The sequence below is a fragment of the Polypterus senegalus genome, chromosome 4 (assembly GCF_016835505.1).
Source record: "Polypterus senegalus isolate Bchr_013 chromosome 4, ASM1683550v1, whole genome shotgun sequence".
Taxonomy (NCBI): Eukaryota; Metazoa; Chordata; class Cladistia; order Polypteriformes; family Polypteridae; genus Polypterus; species Polypterus senegalus.
This window is the reverse complement of record NC_053157.1, coordinates 153,736,555-153,756,250: the sequence shown is the minus strand read 5'-3', so window position 1 is coordinate 153,756,250 and position 19,696 is coordinate 153,736,555. Positions and strand designations below refer to the sequence as shown.

General features: G+C 39.2%; 1 long non-coding RNA gene across 1 annotated transcript in view; it reads left to right on the top strand.

Annotated features, from left to right (window-relative positions):
• Positions 1 to 19,696, top strand: part of LOC120528624 — a 95,217-nt gene that overhangs the window by 57,430 nt on the left and 18,091 nt on the right. The gene's annotated exons all lie outside the window — the stretch shown is intronic.

Below are 19,696 nucleotides of genomic sequence, written 5' to 3'. Positions count from 1 at the left end.
TTCATGTATATTCAAACAGTTATAGATGCCATTGAATAATACTGTAGTGGTTAACACTTTCATTAGTAATTCATCATAAAATATTTTTTATATGTTTACAAATCATGGACTTATTAGTTGCATATCTTTTGCAATACCTACTCCAAAATTTATCAGATGTAAACATTTTGTAGAAGGTTATTAATGAAAAAACTGAAAGTTACTATAAAGTGTTACCATGAATTTTAAGGGAATCGACAGAGAAAAGATAAAATCATGAAGGGATGCCTTTACATCTGGAGTCGAAGACAGATTATTGTACTGTTTGAAGTCTCCCAAACACACACACACACACACACACACACACATGCATGCATGCACACAAACACCTTTCTTGAGGTACCAAAGAAAAACTGCCACAGGACATAAATTGAAAAACAAACGCAACATGTTAAGTGCTCAGTTTAAAGGTGATGAAAAAACTAATTAGGGATTTTTTTTTAGTTTGGTAATGATGACTTTTCTTCTTTGTTATTCATCTTGCTATCATTATGATTAATATGAAAATATTTCCCTCATTTCTGATTTTAATCCATACAAAGTTAACTATTCTGAATATGCACAACAGTGTGAAAAATGTAAATAGTACTCTACATTACTTTGTCTTCTGTCTGGCTTATCAAAATAAATGTAATTTTTACACACGGTAATGGAAAAATAATGAATAATTTTTCTTTGTGCGGTATATAATGCTGCCTGAGAAATGTTGCTTGGAATGGAAGTGGGTGTTAAATAACCTTGCAATAAATGTTTCATTTATATTGTTGCCATGAATTTTTCTTTCAAATTGTTAGCATTAAAAATAAATGTCTCCAATTCAATATCAAGCAGGTGTTTCATCTAAAATCCTTTAAGCCATTGAATAATGCATTACAAAAAAGAAAAAGTAACATTTATTATAACTCTGCAATTGTTATGGTTAATTATGAAACTATTAATGTTCTAGTTTTCTGCAATTTAAAACTTTAAGGACAAGCTGTCATGGTACTTTTTAAGCTAGGCAGTAGTGATTTTTAGTAGTAGTAGTAGTAACAATATATTATTATTTGAAAGGAACATTTTTAAATGAACAGAATTAATAAAATACATTTAGAGACATGGGCTCAGTTCCTAGCTCAATCAAAAAATGTGTTGAGTTTACACGTTTCCCCTGTTTCTGCATAGGTGTTCTTCAATTACAATGCTTTACTTTGATATCCCACATTCATGTTAGTTTAACTGGCAACCCTAAATTTGCCTTTGTATGCGTAGGTCATTCTTTTTCTGAACCTACATTTTCAAGGTGATAAGAGCCAAACCTTATCCAGGCAGTAAGTACAATCTTTGGGCAGAACTTTAGTCAATGACAGGTGACACTGCCATACTTACGTTTGCTATGAATTTCCTACTATTAGCACACAAATATATGGAGTAAAGTAGAGGCATGGACTCCAATCTGCGATTCCTTCCATTATGCGCTGCTTGATGTGACAATTCTTGCCAGGTTATGTGACTAGGCAACACTAATTAGACAGAAATCACATAAAGGGGTGAAGTACCAAAAAGAAAGCACTGTCTTTCTGCTGTACTTCTGCAGTGTTCCAAAATAGCTTTTGTGAAACCCTTAGCTGTAAACTGTTTTTTATTAGTTTTGCAGTTTTGATTTTTTTCTTGTTTTCTTTTTGAAATTATTACCATGGTGACAATTTGGATATCTTTACCTGTTTACTGCCTTTTTACATTTTGACTATTAGTTTCTTGCTTACTATTTTAATCTGTGGATATATCTAGTTTCTGATTACTGCTTTATAATGGCCTCTCTTTTAGGAATAACCTCATAAACAAAACTGTCAGAATTTTGGTGGGGTCTTGTCCCTGGCTTTATTTTTGTCAGTTTGTTTTCTTTTAAATTTTTGGTTAGTTCTTTTTGTGTTTTGGACCACAGCCTGTTATCTAATGCTTTTGACTGTTTTTTATTTTCTGGGGATCCTTTTTTTTTTTGGTCTCATTATAAAAAATTTGTACACCAAGCCTGTCTGGCATACACACCAATTTGTTTCTGCTGGGATTTTGTCCTTCATTCTGATCTCTAACTTTGTTATTTTGATCTTTTGGGTTTGGTATTCTGGTAACTTATTTTAGCCTGTTACTTAGTTTCTTGATGTTTTCCCATAGGAATAGTTTAGTTCCTTTCTTGCTTCCTTTTGTTTCTGTTTGTTATACATTTGTAGGGTGTAATTAATTACTGTATTTCTATTTTTAGTGAATCACACTTTTAACACTAACTGAATCCACCCTTTTGAAGTGACTTTCCTGACTGGTCAAGCTAAAGTATTACAGCTGACTATTCAAAGTTCCTGTAGGTCAACCGAGGTTGGCTTCACAATGCTGTGATATGCAGGCTATCCATTGTAAACTTTAATCTGTGACAACCTTGTAGAATTCAACATCATATGACTGCTGTATAATTATTATAGATTAGCAGTGAAGCTGGGTGGGTGCCATTTGAAGCCAGCAGAGGGTGAATTGTAAGGCTATGAAGATTCTGAATTTCAAAGTAATGTAAGTAATTTCAAGACATTCTTTTCATGTTATATTCTGTTTGGCATTGAGTCCAAGTTGTATAGAAATGTTGGTTTCTTCCAAAACACAAGGCAGAGATGAACTCTGGAATAATTCAAAATATATAAACGACAGAGAAAGCAAAGAAAACTAAGAATTACCAGTTGTTCCTAGTTTACTGGCTCATTTTTCAAGTCTGTGTATTTGTTATGGTTTTTAGCTGTGACATTCCCTTACAGTTTATGTCTGTGAGGTAGATATGCAGCATCTTTACCACACCTGCATGCAGTCCTGAAGATATTGGGGGACTAACAGTATGATTTGCAAGAGCCACATCCCTATGCCTGGACAGTATGTGGAAGGCATAGTCACATCAATGACCAATCCCATGGCCATCTGTTTTATTGTCAAAAGGCTTTTGAGGATACCTCTCTTCAAAACTTATACCTTCTTCTAACTGCACAGATTCATTTTAATGTGGAACTACACTAGGATCTCTAATTGCTGTCATACTTTTGTTTGCCTGTTCTTACACTTACAAGCCTTTAGGGATATACAGTTCACAATGATCTACTGCTTTCTGTTCAGTAGATCCTTTAGACTTCACCTAGGTATGACTGTCGATGTTGCCTACTCTTGAGACCTCCTCCATCACCCTATTTTCTTAGATGAGGAAGGAACTCTGTAAGAAAGCATATAGAGGGTGAAAAATTCACACTGTACAACCTGGATCTTTCTGTGGTTCTGTTGGTAAAGAAGAGCAACAATTTATTCAATATATGTGCTATGTCCAGGTAGCATTTATCTTGCTTAAAGCATTTTTGACTTGACTTCCCCCCTCCTCTCTCTGATCAGCTTATTGGTCTGATCATATAAAGCTGTACTTAGGTATTGTCATGACTTTAAAGCAAATTTGCATTTATATGGTCTCATAAAATTAAAATCCTGTTTCTAAAATTAGCTTCTGACATGAGAAGCAAGGAAGCTAGAGCGCAGCATGCTTGCATAACTTCGAAACAGTGCAGCATGCGTGTATAAATTAGCACCAGATTCTGCTTATATATTTGATTTAAACCAGTTTCTATTTCTTATCAAGTAACATCCTAAATAGCAACATTCCTTAAACTCTAGATTTACAATGCCGCAAAAATGTTGACATGTTTCACTTAAAGTAATCATCAGAATTATCAGCCATTTCCAAAAGCATTCACAAACAAACTACACTTTTCTTGTAACAAAATGGACTGTTTTAATATAGAAAAGGAATAAAGCGTCCTTGTAAAAGTCCTTAAGTTAGAGTTGAAGTCACGCTTTTACCAGAAAAGTTCTACTCCGTCCTCCTACACCATCCTATCTATAGCACCATTTGGATTACCTTTCTAGGTTGTTCTGTTGTCTTTCAGTTTCTAGCTCCTTATATTGCCATAAATTACTCTCATTCACCGACTGTCTATGTCTCTCTGTGCTTTTGTCCCTATATATCTTAATTTATCATTTGACCTTTCCTCTTCCATTCCAGTATGCAGTTTTACAATTCACCTCTCCCCCATAGACTGGAGAGGAGGGTCCACACTGCCGGGCCTATCTTTTTTAATCTGCCCATGCCATCTTGTTTATTGGATAGAATTGTACAATCTTTATCACTTAGGTTGCCTTTTCTGTCAAATGCAAGTTAAATGTTTGACTCGCCTCCTGCTACACTTATTTTCTTCTTTGGTGTCCTTGAGGTAGCCACTTCTGTAGCACTATCTCAAAAAACAGGGTATGAAATCTGGCATCCTGGCCAACATCTCCTGGCATGTAGGAGGTGAATATTTATTTTTTTTATCTGATTTACAATACGTGCTAACATTTAGCTGTGTGACCCTGAAGCCACTTTCTCCACTAGAAATAGAGCTAAGTGTAATAAACTGTGAAGCGACTTTGAAACTCCGAAAAGGACAAAGGCAGATTTAGAAAATAAATGCAAGGATGAAAGGATGGGTTCACTATATAGATTTTTTTATTTTTTCCTTTTGATGTGTTGTTATTTGGAAGAAGCTCTGCTATTCAGAAGTATCTTATTAAATTTAACAAATTGACAGATGGAATCTGATGAGTCAGTGTATCAGAAGAATGAAAAATATTGAACACATGCCAGTAAGAAGTAATGATGCCAGTATTCCTTTTCATCTGACTTTTAGGTATTGAATTTTATTTAAAACTAGCTGTGCTACCTGTGTAAGATGGGCTGAAATCTAAGTAATCAAGGTAGACCTCAGTATTCACATGCATTGTGTATATCTCTATTATATGCCATTTAGTTTGGCATTTGTAAAGGTAGTGTTAATGTTTGTGATGCACTGCCTATTGAAACGACAAATATAATGCATTTTATTACTAAAAATGTTTGTGATATACCATCCTTTGGAATGACAGAGACATAGAAACCAGGTGAACGCACAGCCACACAAACACATCCTTTTAGGGGGATTATTATTATACGAATATAGTGATTAAATCAGCTTTATTTCTTATCTTTCTTGCTATTGCTCCCTGTCAGGGGTTGGTTGCCTCTTTATACACCAATCCAAACATTTTATGAACCACACTTTTCCTATAAAGGGGCACACTTTGATGGGGTCGATTTTGGCTATTAGAATCAAGGTAGAAACCCACCCTGGATGCAATATCAGGTCTCTTACCAGTCACTCAAAGTTATACAGTATATCTTTATGATGTGGAGAAAATCAGAGTATATACAGTGTGATATATGACCGGCAGTTTATCCCGGCCAATACCACCACGCCACTAGATGGAGTCCTCTCTGCAACATGGAGGTGCCCCAAATTCCAGCAGGGCATCATGGACCATGGAGTTCGGCTTCACAACCCTGCTGGATACCGTGGGGACCGCCAGGGGACGCTGCAGCGAGACATGAACATTGTTTCTATTATAGCCCGGAAGTACTTACAAGTCACGGGGATGGAAGAACTAAAGTACTTCTGGGCTGAAGAAAAGAAGAAGTTTTCATCTGACCCGGAAGTGCTATGAAATCACATGGACTGAGGGACAGAAGCACTTCCAGGTCAAGGACTATAAAAAGGACTGTGGGAAACCCAGCAGACTGAGCCGGAGTTTGGAGGAAGTGTGACGGAACTGCTGGGTGGAGAGGAGGATTTATTGTTATTGATTATTGTGTTTATTATTATTATTATTATTATTGATTTATTATTGAGTATTGTGGAGGTGCTTTGTACACAATTGAAGAAATATTAAATTCATTTCTTTATTTTACCTGGTGTCTGGACGTGTTGTCTGTGGGTTTCACGGGGCAACAGCGACCCCTGCTGTCACAACAGAAAGAAAAAAAATATGAAAAAGAGGGAAGGAATAAGCTCTGATCCCTACAACTTTGAGGCAGCACTATGCACCTTTGTACCATTGGGCTGCACATATTTGGATAAGCCATTTTATTTTTACATGATAGTATTATAGCTGCTGCCTGAAGGTCAAAAGAAAATGGCAGTCCTAAAGAATTATACCAAGGCTAAATCTCATTTTTTACCATTTCACTAACAGTTTAAGGAAAAAGATTAGGCACTTCTAACAGGAAGCTGAAGTTTGGCAAGACGACAAGTCAGTACATTTATACATCATATAGCTTAATTAGTGGAGTCTATATTGAGAATCATTGTATAAAAACATCTTTATGCCTAAGAAAGTAGATAGAGGTTGAAATGAAAGGGGAGAGAAAATAGTGCTCTAAATTTTTTTAAATAGATTAACTCTTTTACATTCAGTGAAAGACCCCACAGTTCTTTTAGTCAGAACTCCATGTGAAACAAGTCACTTGTTTGCATTCATCACTGCTTTAGTCTTCTGCACTATAAATACTGTGTAACTTTGGCAAATATTTATAGAAATGAATTAATATCATCACAAGATTTTTTAGTACTGATTCTTCCACATTGTGTTATCTTCTTATATAATATGCTACACTTGCTGTTCGTTTGTCTGTCCAGGATTTGAAATCACCTTTAGCTCGCAAACCGTTTGACCTGTTGACCTGAAATTTGGTACACATATACTACGTGACGTCTACTATCCACTTTCAGGGTGATGATTGACCCTTCAAGGTTATTCATCTTTTTATTTTTATTTTATTTTATTGTAGAATCAACTCTCGGCAGCACGCAGCAGGGCAGCCATGCGGCGCATGCATACGTGCATCGTTTTCATCCCTACCACCTTCGCTGTCACTTCCCCTACCTCTTCATATCTTAAATCATTCTTCAGGCAGATTGAAGACTTAAGTGCAAGCTTAAGTGAAAAATTAAGGAAAACGTACTAAGCAATTGCAACACAAACATTAACATAATCAGTTTTATCACAAAAAGGTGCCCACGAAAGAAGAGAAGAAGCAGACCGCTAGGGTGGAGAAAAGAAGAGCTGCTCAGGAAGCAGCAAGCACATCAACCTCTGAGCAAACAAATGCAAAACATACAGAGAAAGAAAACTATGAATGCTCAAGTCAAGTGTATTCACTGCATGTTATCGTGCAATGTGCTGTTACTGGTATTTTATAATGTAGGAAACAGGCAAGGCTAAATGATACTATATTATTTCCATCCATCCATTTTCTAACCCGCTGAATCCGAATACAGGGTCACAGGGGTCTGCTGGAGCCAATCCCAGCCAACAAAGGGCACAAGGCAGGAACCAATCCTGGGCAGGGTGCCAACCCACCACAGGACACACACAAACACACCCACACACCAAGCACACACTAGGGCCAATTTAGAATCGCCAATCCACCTAACCTGCATGTCTTCGGATTGTGGGAGGAAACCGGAGCAAACCCACGCAGACACAGGGAGAACATGGGAAGCGAACCCAGGTCTCCTAACTGCGAGGCAGCAGCACTACCACTGCACCACCGTGCCGCCACTATATTATTTACAAATATCAAAATTAATAATAATAATAGTGATGCTAAATGATGAAAATAGATTTATTATAAAAATAAATTTCATTGATATAGTGCCTTTGAAACAACAAACATATTGTATTGCTGTGGACTCCAACCATGAGCCATCACAGTTCACTGATTTGCCCTGTAGTAACTGTCAGCGGCCAGCCATAAACCCACAGTGATTCTCATAAGCAGTTTCTTAGCAGCATGTGCTAAAGTAGGCTCTTGTCTTTGGCTGAGCAGATAGTGCTTCTGAAATCTGTGAGTGGAGTGCTTCTTAGAAACACCAGCTGAGCTCTCTCTGTTTCTCACTCATTTTCCACCTTATTGCACAGTGCTTCTGCCTCCACACAGCTGCAAAATAAAAATACAGAATATCTAGTTGACAAATGATCATTTAATAAGCATATGATTAAGTTAAAGTAAAAGTAAAACATCAACCTAGAACAGATAACTAGTGTTTAAAACAAAACAATCTGTAAATAATAGCTAAAAGTAAACCTAAACTACATTGAAAAGAAAAACAAAAATATGAAGTTGTACTGGGGAGAAAAGTAGCACTTCTTACAGTTTGTTAAATAAGATTTGTAATATTTACTTTCTATTAATACTGGAATATAGGATTACTTAGATAAAATGCAGCATTTAAGTGAACAGAACAGAATACAAATCTTATAGATCTTAAAGGAAAATCTTACAGATCTTATAGGAAAAAATTTAAAAACTTAACATACATATTCAGGATGAGTAAGTGTTTTCTAGTGGGAAAAGCACTCTGTGAGCTAATGGAATGTATGCAAATAGACGACTGAAAGGCTAATGAGATAAATGAAAATAGCATCTGCTTATACTGTGTCAGGGTTAATACTGTAGATTGTTCAAGCTTGAAGCTTAAAATAAAATGGTGTGTACTGGTTTCTAAAAGAATAAACTATAAATGGTTGAGACCTTTTTAGTTAACATGTTATGGTATATAACAAGGTGGTAATGATAAAAATAGCCTCACTGCAAGTAACAATTGTCTAAATTTCAGCTGATGCAGCTTTGAAGTTGTTTACCAGTTCCTTTCCAAAACGATTACTTCATCAAGCAGCTCTGTATACAAGAGAAGAATCTGAGATCACTCAATGACACTGTGCCTGTTAAGTCAGAGAGACACACAGTGTTGAAGAGGAAAATAAAGATGATAAGCTTGCGACATACAAAATGAAAATGTGTCCCAATGGATATAAGCATTTAAAGGGAAAAGACTGCACAATGGCATATTGTGGAATATTGACATGATTAAAAGAGCTACATGCAAAATTAAAAGGGTGGTCATTCCATGTAAGCTTCAGGAGATCAAAGGGTTTAATGTATGGCTTGGGTGTTGCCTTAGGATTTAGAAGTATAGATGTTTGGGACATTGGGGTGCCTTTTGGAACAGAAGAGATCAGATGGATTACATTTGAAGTGGAGGGGCATTGGTGTTTTTTAAGGTTTATGAACAGGTTTGTGGAGGACCATTTAAACTGGGAGGGTAGGCATTTAGGAGAGGAAAGGCTTTAAACAGTGCTTCTCAAACTCAATCCCTGTGGGTGCAGGCTTTTGTTTCAACCTCTTTCACAATTAAAAATACATTTCACTTGAAACTGATTTTATTTAATTAGCTGCTGTTTTAAATCTCTCTTGTTTTCTGCATTCAGAAAAACTCAGCCATTTTTTTTTTTTGTTGCTTTTATAAGACATTTAGAAATATTTGAATTTTGTCTATAGTTTAAAATAATTCACTCTGTTTTTTGGTTTCCTATTTTTTTTGTGTAGACCAAGCATCCAGGCAAACAACACTGAATGTTGAACAGTTGCAAGTAGTTTAGTGTCAGACCCATTAATATGCTCATTAGTAAATTAGTAAAACTAAATTATGTTCATGCAATATAAAGTGCACAAATGCTTGATACATTCTAATAAAAATTGACCAAATTTATTTTTGCTATTTTTTACATTGAAGCCAAAATATATAAACTGGGAAATAACAACTTGATTAAATAGGCAGGAGTCCAATTAAAAACAGAAGTGTTCTTAATAAAAAAACCTATAGTTGCAGGGGGTTCCCACAACTGAGTTTGAGAACCACAGGTTTATGAGATCATGTAAGGAGAAAAAATGTTATATTCATAAACAGTAACTGAGAAATTACTCCAATACAAGGAATAAGCCAAAATAAAATTGGCAAAACAATGGATTGCCTTTTATGTAAGAAGTATTTAAAATAAAGCAAATGAATTAGAGTTACAGAGATGCATATAAATAGGATATTACAGCAGAAGAAAAAAAATGGTTAAGTTCTTGTGCTTGGAATGAGTGTGGTATAAATTAATACAAGCAAAACTGAAAACATCAGGGTAGCCACCATTTACATTTTAATGGGGACATGTCAGTTCAGGACAGAATCTCGTAAAAGTAAAACCTTTAGGATCACTTAAATGGAGCACATATACAAGGTAAACACCAAGCCAATGTCAGGAAGTCTGGAAGAGACAAAGTGGGACAAACTTTTAAGTGTGCTCATGATCAGGCGGCAGTGGAGTAGGACAAGAATCTTCAGTTTAGAAACATGAGTAAATTAAATAGAACCCTGGTGTGGATAAATATGGAGGTAAGAAATAAAGTACAAAACCAGTTGTATAACACAGACAAGACAATTAATTCCAGCACTAACTACAAGGCTTATTAAGTCTTGAGGGCAATGGTCAAAAAAACACAAGGAATTTTTAACATGCAGGTAAAGAAGAATATTTTTAAAAGCTGACCTGAAGTTGTTCTTTCAATATTTTAATAGTATTAGACTGGTCAAGGAGGTGATGTTGATTAGCAACAGTGAAAATTGAAAATGAAATAACAAATGCTTTAAATTAATGTTTTTATTGAAGTTATCATATGTGAAGAAGATGATAAGCTCCATGTACACACAGGGTCTATTAAGAAGGTATTCAGTGATTTGGAGATAGCAGTTAGAGAGGATGGTATTAAGATTAAAAACTCCAAATGTAAATAAATTACTGCCACAACATAACCAATATTCTATGGTGGTTAAGGAAATTAGTAATTAAACATTGTGCCGGATGGCTGGGGGAGCCTACGCAGCCAGGATGCCTGAAAAGTGGAAGGACTGGGAGTGGGACAATGCCTCCCCCAGGACACGAGAGGGCATCCACCCTGGTTTGCATGGGGGCCACAGGATTGGAGCTCAGAAGCTGAACCCTGTTGAGGCCTGTGGCCAGCGCCAGGATAGTCCTGCAGCACTTCCGCCATAACAGGAAAAGATGCTAGACAAGGAAACAAGAACACTCTGAGTGCTTCCATGTGCCCATGCAGCACTTCCACCACACCATTCAGAGAGCAAGAGGTAGAGCATGGAGCTTGCAAGGAGAGGAGAGGAGGCAGCTGAAGAATAAGAAGAGAGCAGAAACAAAGTAAAGGACTGAGCTGAGTATTGTGATGAATGGTGCACTGTACTGTGCAGAGAAGAAATTAAACGTGTGTTTTGGAACTTGTGAGTCTGTGTGTCTGTGTATCTGTGCGCGTCGAGACCGGTTTCCCACAATGGCATCCTGCCTGGCCATTGATTGGCAGAGGACCCAGTATAAATAATTTTGTCGACGGCCCGACGCGACAGAACCAGGCACGCACGCGCCACTACATCGCGGCACATGCACACGTGCAACAGTCAGTGGCTCACCTTAAATGCCGCCGTTAGCTCACAGCAAGACCGTATTCAACCCGATGAGGAGGAAGAAGGCCAGAAAGGTACTGAAAGCAGCTGATTCACAGGTTTGCACCGTCATAAAGGATGCCCGGGTCAGCATAGCTGCTAAAGAGGCCACCCAGAGGGAGTACACTCCGGGGGATGGGATCACAGAGATAAGTCTGTCACCCAGTGGCAGTCGGCCCTGGGGAGATTACCTAGCTGTCCCCTATTCGTACTTTTTAGAAGGGGACTACCCGGATTCACATCTTTGGCCAATGCACACCAATTAGTGGCGCAACAATGAGATGGGGGTGGAGGAGACCGGTGATGAGGAAGATAGCAACAGGAGGATGGGTGCCTAGAATATCTCCCCAATGCTGGTGATCTGAAGGAGGAGGGGAGGTTGGAGGACTGGTTAACCCTCCCCAAAGCAGGAGAGGGATTGGACGGTGTGTGTTGCAACCCCACCGATGATTGGTCACAGGCGGGGCCAACAAACGTCCATTCCGAGCTAGAAGACAACCCAACTGAGCTTGCGCAGGGGCTCTGCGGCTCACAGCAGGCAGGTAAGGACAAACGAATTACGAGTCCACCGCTGGCTGATTCATTAAGTTTGATTGCGCCTCTAGGTAAACAGGATGTCCTTCAGCCCATGCAGTCGCTTTTGCAGGTATTATTTGTCCTCCAAGAGATGATCGAGAGATTGGAGGAAAAGGTGGACATGCCCCTGAAGGATGTACAGGAGTGGCTGCGGCAGTGCAGCACTGGATTCTCCAGCCAGACTGATGTGGCGGTACAGGTAAGTGACACCTGTACCGTAAATGAAAGAGGAGTGTCGAGTGAAGGGGCACCAGTATCAGCCGGTTCCAGTTGACAAGTAGTTTTAACTCCTACAGTGGATGCTGCGGTGATGACTGATCATGCAGTGGGTTTGGAAATAGCAGAGGCGCATACAGGACGCTGGCTGGTAAATGCCGGTTGTCAGAGTGCCCCACCCCAAGAGCCGACGGCAGTCTCAAGCAGCTCTACAGAGGCATAGATGGCGCGGGTCTCTTTTTCTCCCATAAGGAGACCCAGACCATCGGGACACCCCAGAAAAAGAGGAAGACCCGGAAGAGGAAGACCGGGTCTACAAACATTGGGGAAACATAAACCCGTGTGCTCACGTATGTTAAAGGGCCACTCTCTGCAGGAGCAGAGAGAAGCGCCAAACTTAGCTGAGGAAATAGCAGGGCAGAAATACCTGTCCTGTTTTCACGCCCCAAGGGCATGGACACAGACTGGGGGATGCCCGTGTTACGAGTGCCACGGTATTGGTCATGGGTGGAGACGTTGTCCATAAGGTAATATGGAGGACGCCTGGAGGTGGCGTCGGCACAATGTCTCCGCGCCTTTTTCCTGTTTTTTTGGTTGCAGAACAAAACTTTCATGACAGCATGCTGGCACCCCACTGTGGAGAAAATCAGCCCTCATGGCAGGGGCCGCTTCACCCTACAAGCCTCAACTGAGTTTATGCACCCGAGATGCCTGGAAAGTGGAAGGACCAGGAGAGGGACAATACCTCCCCCGGGACACGAGAGGACAGCCGCCCTGGTTTGCATGGGGGCCACGGGATTGGAGGTTAGGTGGTGCCCAGATAGTCCCGCAGACATGGACAGGAAGTGCTGCTGGACTAGGAAACAAGTACACCCGGAGCACCAGGAAATGCTGCAGGAAGCACATCCGGGTACATTATAAAAGGGGCCACCTCACTCCATTCAGAGAGCCGGAGCTGGCGAGGAGAGGAGAGGAGGTGGCAGAAGAATAAGAAGAGTGAAGGAACAAAGTAAAGGACTGAGCTATGTGTTGTGGTGATTGGTGCACTGTACTGTGCAGAGAAGAAATTAAAAAGTGTGTTTTGGAGCTTGTGAGTCTGTCTATCTGTGCATGCTGAGGCCGGTTTCCTACAACATATGAAAACATCATTGTGTATTTTTCAGAAACCCATGTTTATTGGATTCATTTATAAAGAGTGAAAGCTACTAAATGTCCCATTCAATAAAAAAGTTGATTTGGCTAAACCTAATAATTATAGACTCTTTAGTAAGTTTAACATATATGATGGGTAAATTAATAGAATTAATAATTAAATACATTTTCTGAATCAGGCATTTGAGAATGGTTAACTCTACATAATTTTACAATGACGGTCTGAGAATGCTTACGAAACATGTTGTAAAATATTAGCACTGTTTTACTTAATAGTATGAAAAGAAGTCATTCATTCCATAATAATAATTAAATGGACAGACAAAAAATAAATCAGTTTGTGATCAGAAATTTCTAAATCAATTAAATAAATGTGTTATGTTATCAGTAGTTAAGTAACAGACAATACATGTCCATAGACATGAATGGTTAAAGCAAATAACTGAGTGTATGGCTCACAATTCATTAATAAGAAAATCGACAAAGCAAACAAAGAGAGTTTAAAAAAAGTTACATGGCTTCAATGGATGCTTAACTATAAAGGGGAAAATTAACTTTTGAATTTTAAAACAAGGTATACTGTACAAAAGAGTCAGCCAAGAGGAACAGATTGATATGGTAATTCAGATATTGCACGTTTTCATCTTAGTGCAAAAGTTCAAGTAACTACTGTGAAATTAAATAGTTAACTGTAATAGTTTTGTAAGTGAAAGAGCAAGTATTGAAAAATACAGCTCTAATGTGATTTTCTACATGACTAGCAACTGAGCAAATTAGGGAATTTGAATATTAAATTGTGATTAATGTCATATATCAGAAGTATTTTGATAACATATGCAATTGTTGAACTTTTCTGATAATTGATAACTAACTTAAGAACTCCAATGGCAGAATTTCAGACCAATGACAATTATAATAATAAGCTAGGAGTTCAGCAAATGAAATCTGCTGCTGCATTAGGATGGAAAGCTCTGCTGAGAAATACAGTATACGAAAGACTTCATGGACAATAAAATCCATCACAAATAAAGAAAACAAACAAAAAACAATCAATGGGCCTGTACCCAGGAAGCAGTGGCAAAGCCAGGCCTGAATACTTCCAACAGGTGAAATCATAAGCTCTATGCCCTTAAGAATGCTAGTTCATTCCTCACTAGACATCCATTGACTTCCTAATCAAATTGTTCAAATTCAGAATCACATGGAGCCTGAGCCAATCCTGACAGCTTTAGGTGCAAGGCAGGAACCTAATAGTACATCAGCAATTATACTCTTTGTGAAGAAATACTTTCAGCTATTTGTGTGAAATTCACTTTAACCCTCTTTCAGCTGTGCCCTTGTTTTGTTGTTGAAGAACTTCCTTACTTCTTACTTTTACAATTTTACAATTATAAAAACTTTAGTCATATCACTCATTAGTCTTTGTTTAAGAAGAAAATATTCAACTTCTTCAAGGCTTTTTTTAAAGGCATGACCTCATAATCTTAAGAGTAACTCTTGTACCTTTTGTCTGGATTTTATTTAGTACTCTAGTCACTGTCTTGTCCTTATAATTCTCAGGATTTAGCAGACCAAAAAAAAACAATTTTTTAAAATTGCTAATTATCAATTGAATGGTAGAGACTGAGATCAGACCATGCCTAAAGTCAGAAAAACACCACTACCAATAGAGATTTTAACCAATAGTATAAGCTTATAATTCTTCCTGTGTCAATCTACTTAAGCTGCTTCAACTAACAAAGGAAAGAAAACTTGTTTTATTAAAAATTTGACAAGAAAACTATTTCAACCACATATTTCTGACAGCAATGAGAACAACTGTCAAAGACAGAGCATATTGTTCATTTTTCTTTTTGAATGTCAATGGTCGAATGTGCCAACAAGAAAGAGAAAACTTAAAACTAGCAGAGGTTGTTCAATTGAGCAAATGTTTTTTGTGGGTCATAATAAGAATTGTAGCCAAGAGAATGTTTTAATAAGGAACTTCCTAACCAAATGTAACTTCTAATTCTTTTAAATCTTTTTTTTATTTATTAGTAAATGTTCTGACAAGAAATCATGTTCTCAAAGTAACATCATGTCCAGTGACATTTTTGGAATGAGAATTTTGGAGGAGACCTAAGAGAGAGAGATATAATTTCTTTCTGCATGTGTGTTTTGTGTTTGAATATACTCACAAGCTTTTCAGTAATTTTTAGCCCGCTACCAGGATCAGCATGATTCACATTGGACAATCCCATCTAACACTAGCTGCTACAGCTCTGTGAGGTCACGTTGGACTTGCAAATCATTATGAGATGAGGAAAATAGTTTGTCTAAGCCAGCCATATGGTGAATCTCCAGGAAATTGTTCAGCAAACAAGGTCACCACTGAACATAGCATATGCTCTGCAAAAAACCCTTTAGCGAATTTTGCTGATTAAAACTTAGTGAGGACACAGGAATAGCATATGTAGTTTTTTACTCTATATAATCACAAGAATGCTAAGGAAAGTCTAAAGAATCCTATCTTACTTCTCCTTCTGAGCGATACCAGTATCCAAGGTGGAAAATGGTTTCCATTTTTACACTTCCCACAGTATTCCAGCTTATAAACAAAACACATATTCTGAAAAACACAGACACCCAAACAAAGAAGACTAAGCAATCACTAATCAAAAATTTTAATCTAAATGGGGCTTTCTTAAACCGTTGCTCCACCCCAAGCCAGTCATAGTGATTTCATCCATTAGCCCACAGACACCTGGTCAGGGCACCAGCTTTAAACTTAGGTAAGGCTATCCATATGCATACGTGTACAGAAAGCTGTGCAGGCTAAGAAAGACTTGGACACACACACTGACTGCCTGTAGCAGTACACTGTAAATGAAGTACTAAAGTTTCAATAGAAAAAGTCATTATTATAGATAAGAAAACACACAGCGGCAAGTGATGCCCCACATTACTTCACACAAAAGCAGTCCAGTTTGCAATCCAAACTCTAAGCTGCTATGATGACCTTGATGTTGCATTTGTGAAAAAAAATGGCTCCTAAAAAGCAATTCAGTGTTCAAAGCAATCCCTCAATGGCTAAGAAGGAGCATAATGTACCATTTCTTTAAGAGAAAATAAAAATCCTAGATCTTTTGAAAATGGGCATGTTGCTTGTCATAGTCAAAGTCATTAGTCCCTAAACAGTACAGTATATCTATCCATCCATCTATTTTCTAACCCGCTGAATCCGAATACAGGGTCATGGGGGTCTGCTGGAGCCAATCCCAGCCAACTCAGGGCACAAGGCAGGAACCAATCCTGGGCAGGGTGACAGTATATCTACTAACTCCTAAATTTAAATTAATAGATTTAAAGTATATAGGAGGTTTGCATAAGTTATATGCAAATGCTGTACCCCGCCAATTTATAAAAGGGACTTGAACATCCAAGGATTTTGGTATCTGCAGGGGGTTGGTTGAGGATCGACTGTATGAAGTAGTGTAGTTGAAAGTAATGATTGAAAATATTTAATATGTTTGACACATGATAGAAAAAGACAAGACATGCAAATGATTCTATGCTCTTAACAATCTCCATAAAATTTTAATGAATCTCACGCTTTGTATCTGAATATAGTTAATGCATTAATAGAGTCTAGACAGTAATTTAATTACATCTCACACATTAACAATAAATTGTATGGATTATAAAAGCTTTTATAGCAACTTTTCCAAAGAACAGGGGATTCGTGGCCAATTTGGAAGCATAACTTTGTTATGTAAATTGGAGATTTTTATCAGAAAAAAATGGGAAAAACCTGCATGCATGCATAAGTGCTGTTTTTACTCTACTTCTTTAATTTTACAAAAAAAACAACTATTAAATAATATAAACAAGGGTCAGACCCTACATCCACATCCTACACCATCCCTGTCTGCCTGAATTGAATGCCTTCTTGACTTTCGTGTAGCTAAGAGAAAGCAACAGTCTTGAATAATAAGTTCTGGGCACCAGACCGACAATGTTAATGTACCCAAGAGTCAGAAAAAAAGATTTTGTATGCACACCTCTCTTATTTGTTTCAAAGACACCACTAGCATCTGTTATCACTAGGCTATTCTTATTCATCCACTGTTATCCTGGCGTATTCCCATAGCCATCTTTTTTGCCTCTTGAGTCTACAATATTCATTTCTATACTCATCCTGAAAAATCTTGTTGACTCCACCTTGGCACAACAATTACAGTGATCCCTTGCTGTATCGCGCTTTGACTTTCGCGGTTTTGCTCTATCGCGGATTTTATATGTAAGCATATGTAAATGTATATTGCGGATTTTTCGCTGATTCGGATTTCTGCGGACAATGGGTCTTTTAATTTATGGTACATGCTTCCTCAGTTTGTTTGCCCAGTTGATTTCATACAAGGGACGCTATTGGCGGATGGCTTAGAAGCTACCCAATCAGAGCACGTATTACATATTAACTAAAACTCCTCAATGCTATAAGATATGCCTCCTGCGCGGTGCTCGATTGTTTGCTTGTCTCTGCCTCTATCTCACCCTCTCTGACATTCTCTGCGCCTGACGGAGGGGGTGTGAGCAGAGGGGCTGCTTGCACAGAAGCTGTTTGTCTAGTGGATACGGACGCTCCTCTAAGAAATGCCGCTTTATCGAGGTGCGTCCAAAAGCACACTTATTGATTTTTTGATTGTTTGCTTTAATCTCGCGCTCTCTCTCTCTCTCTCTGACGTTCTCTGCGCTTGACGGAGGAGATGTGAGCAGAGGGGCTTTTTGAACAGAGGCTGTTTGCTTAGAAGATACGGATGCTCCTGTAAAAAATGCTGAAAGGCTACCTTCGCATTGATCCCTTCATTGCCGCTGCTTTATCGCGGTGCCTGCATACTTAAAAGCGCAACAGCCCTATTGATTTTTCATTGTTTACTTTACTCTCTCTGACATTACGCGCACTTTGAAGAGGAAGATATGTTTGCATTCTTTTAATTGTGAGAAAGAACTGTCATCTCTGTCTTGTCATGGAGCACAGTTTAAACTTTTGACTAAAGGGTGTTATTTCATGTCTAGAGGGCTCTAATAATGTTAAAAAACGTATTTAGAAGGTCGTAAACAGGTTTTCTATTAGATTTATAAATAAAGAATCCTACTTCGTGGAAATTCATTTATCTGTTGTAATAAGTGGAGACCAGAGACGTGGAAAGGTTTGGGGCAGCCACCCGTTTATTACGGTTTCCCGGCTGCAAAAGTCTTTGAGGCATTGTTAACAGTTGTTTACACAACAGAGTCCAAAACAGAACTGCCTGCCTAAGCAAAGGCAGTGAGCTTTATAGCACAGAGGGCGGAAATGATGTCGTCCTCTGGGCCGGAACTGGAAGTGACATCATCCTTGGGGCCGGAACCGGAAGTGACCTCATTCTTGGGGCCGAAGAAGTGACCTCATTCTTGGGGCGGAACCGAAGTGATGTGTCCTTCCTGGAAATGGCGGCTCCTGGTGGGATTTCCCGGGTAAGACCTGCAGAGAACTCAGAATGAGCGTCAGTGCACCCGCCCCCCCCTGGGCAGATGTATAAACAGTATTTCCTAAGCCCTTCAGCTGCTTCCCATGCACACGCGTGTGTGACAAGACTCCCCTCAGCCCAGACCCCGGGTCGGGCGACCTGCACCGAGAGGTCGTGGCCCGGGAGAGGGCATCGGCGTTGGCATGAAGAGACCCCTGTCGATGAACGAGCGTATACTTGTACTGCTGCAGGTCAAGAAACCACCTCGTGACCCGTGGATTCGACTCCCTGTGAAGGGCCATCCACTTCAGAGGTGCATGATCCGTCACCAGAGTGAACACGCGACCCAAGAGGTAGTACCGCAGCTGAGTTACCGCCCATTTGATCGCCAGAGCCTCTTTCTCCACCGCCGCGTACCTGGTCTCCCTGTCCAACAGTTTCCGCTCAGGTACATAACGGGTGTTCAACACCGTCGACGCTTTGGCTCAACACGGCACCCAAGCCTGTGTCCGGCGTCCGCCTGGAGGATAAAGGGAGAGAGAAGTTAGGGGAGATCAAGATAGGTGCTGAAGTCAGAGCCCTTTTTAAGTCACTGAATGCAGCCCCGCTTTATCAGACCATACCACCGTATTAGGAGCTCTTTTCTTTGTCAAATCGGTCAAGGCGCGCTCTCGGAGAAGCGAGGCACAAACCGGCGGTAGTACCCGCCAAACCGAGAAAGGATTGGACTTGCCGCTTGGTTTATGGACGGGCCAGGCCATTATGGCTTGCAACTTGGAACACTGTGGCCTCACAGTACCCCGCCCACTAGGTAGCCCAAATATTTGGCTTCCTCAATCCAAAGAAACATTTCTTGGGGTTGATTCGAGCCCGCCTCTCCCAGTGTCCGTAATACTGCTGTGACCTGCTGTATGTGTTCCTTCCAGGTGCTGGAATAGATGACAACGCCATCCAGATAGGCAGCACAGAACGAGTTAT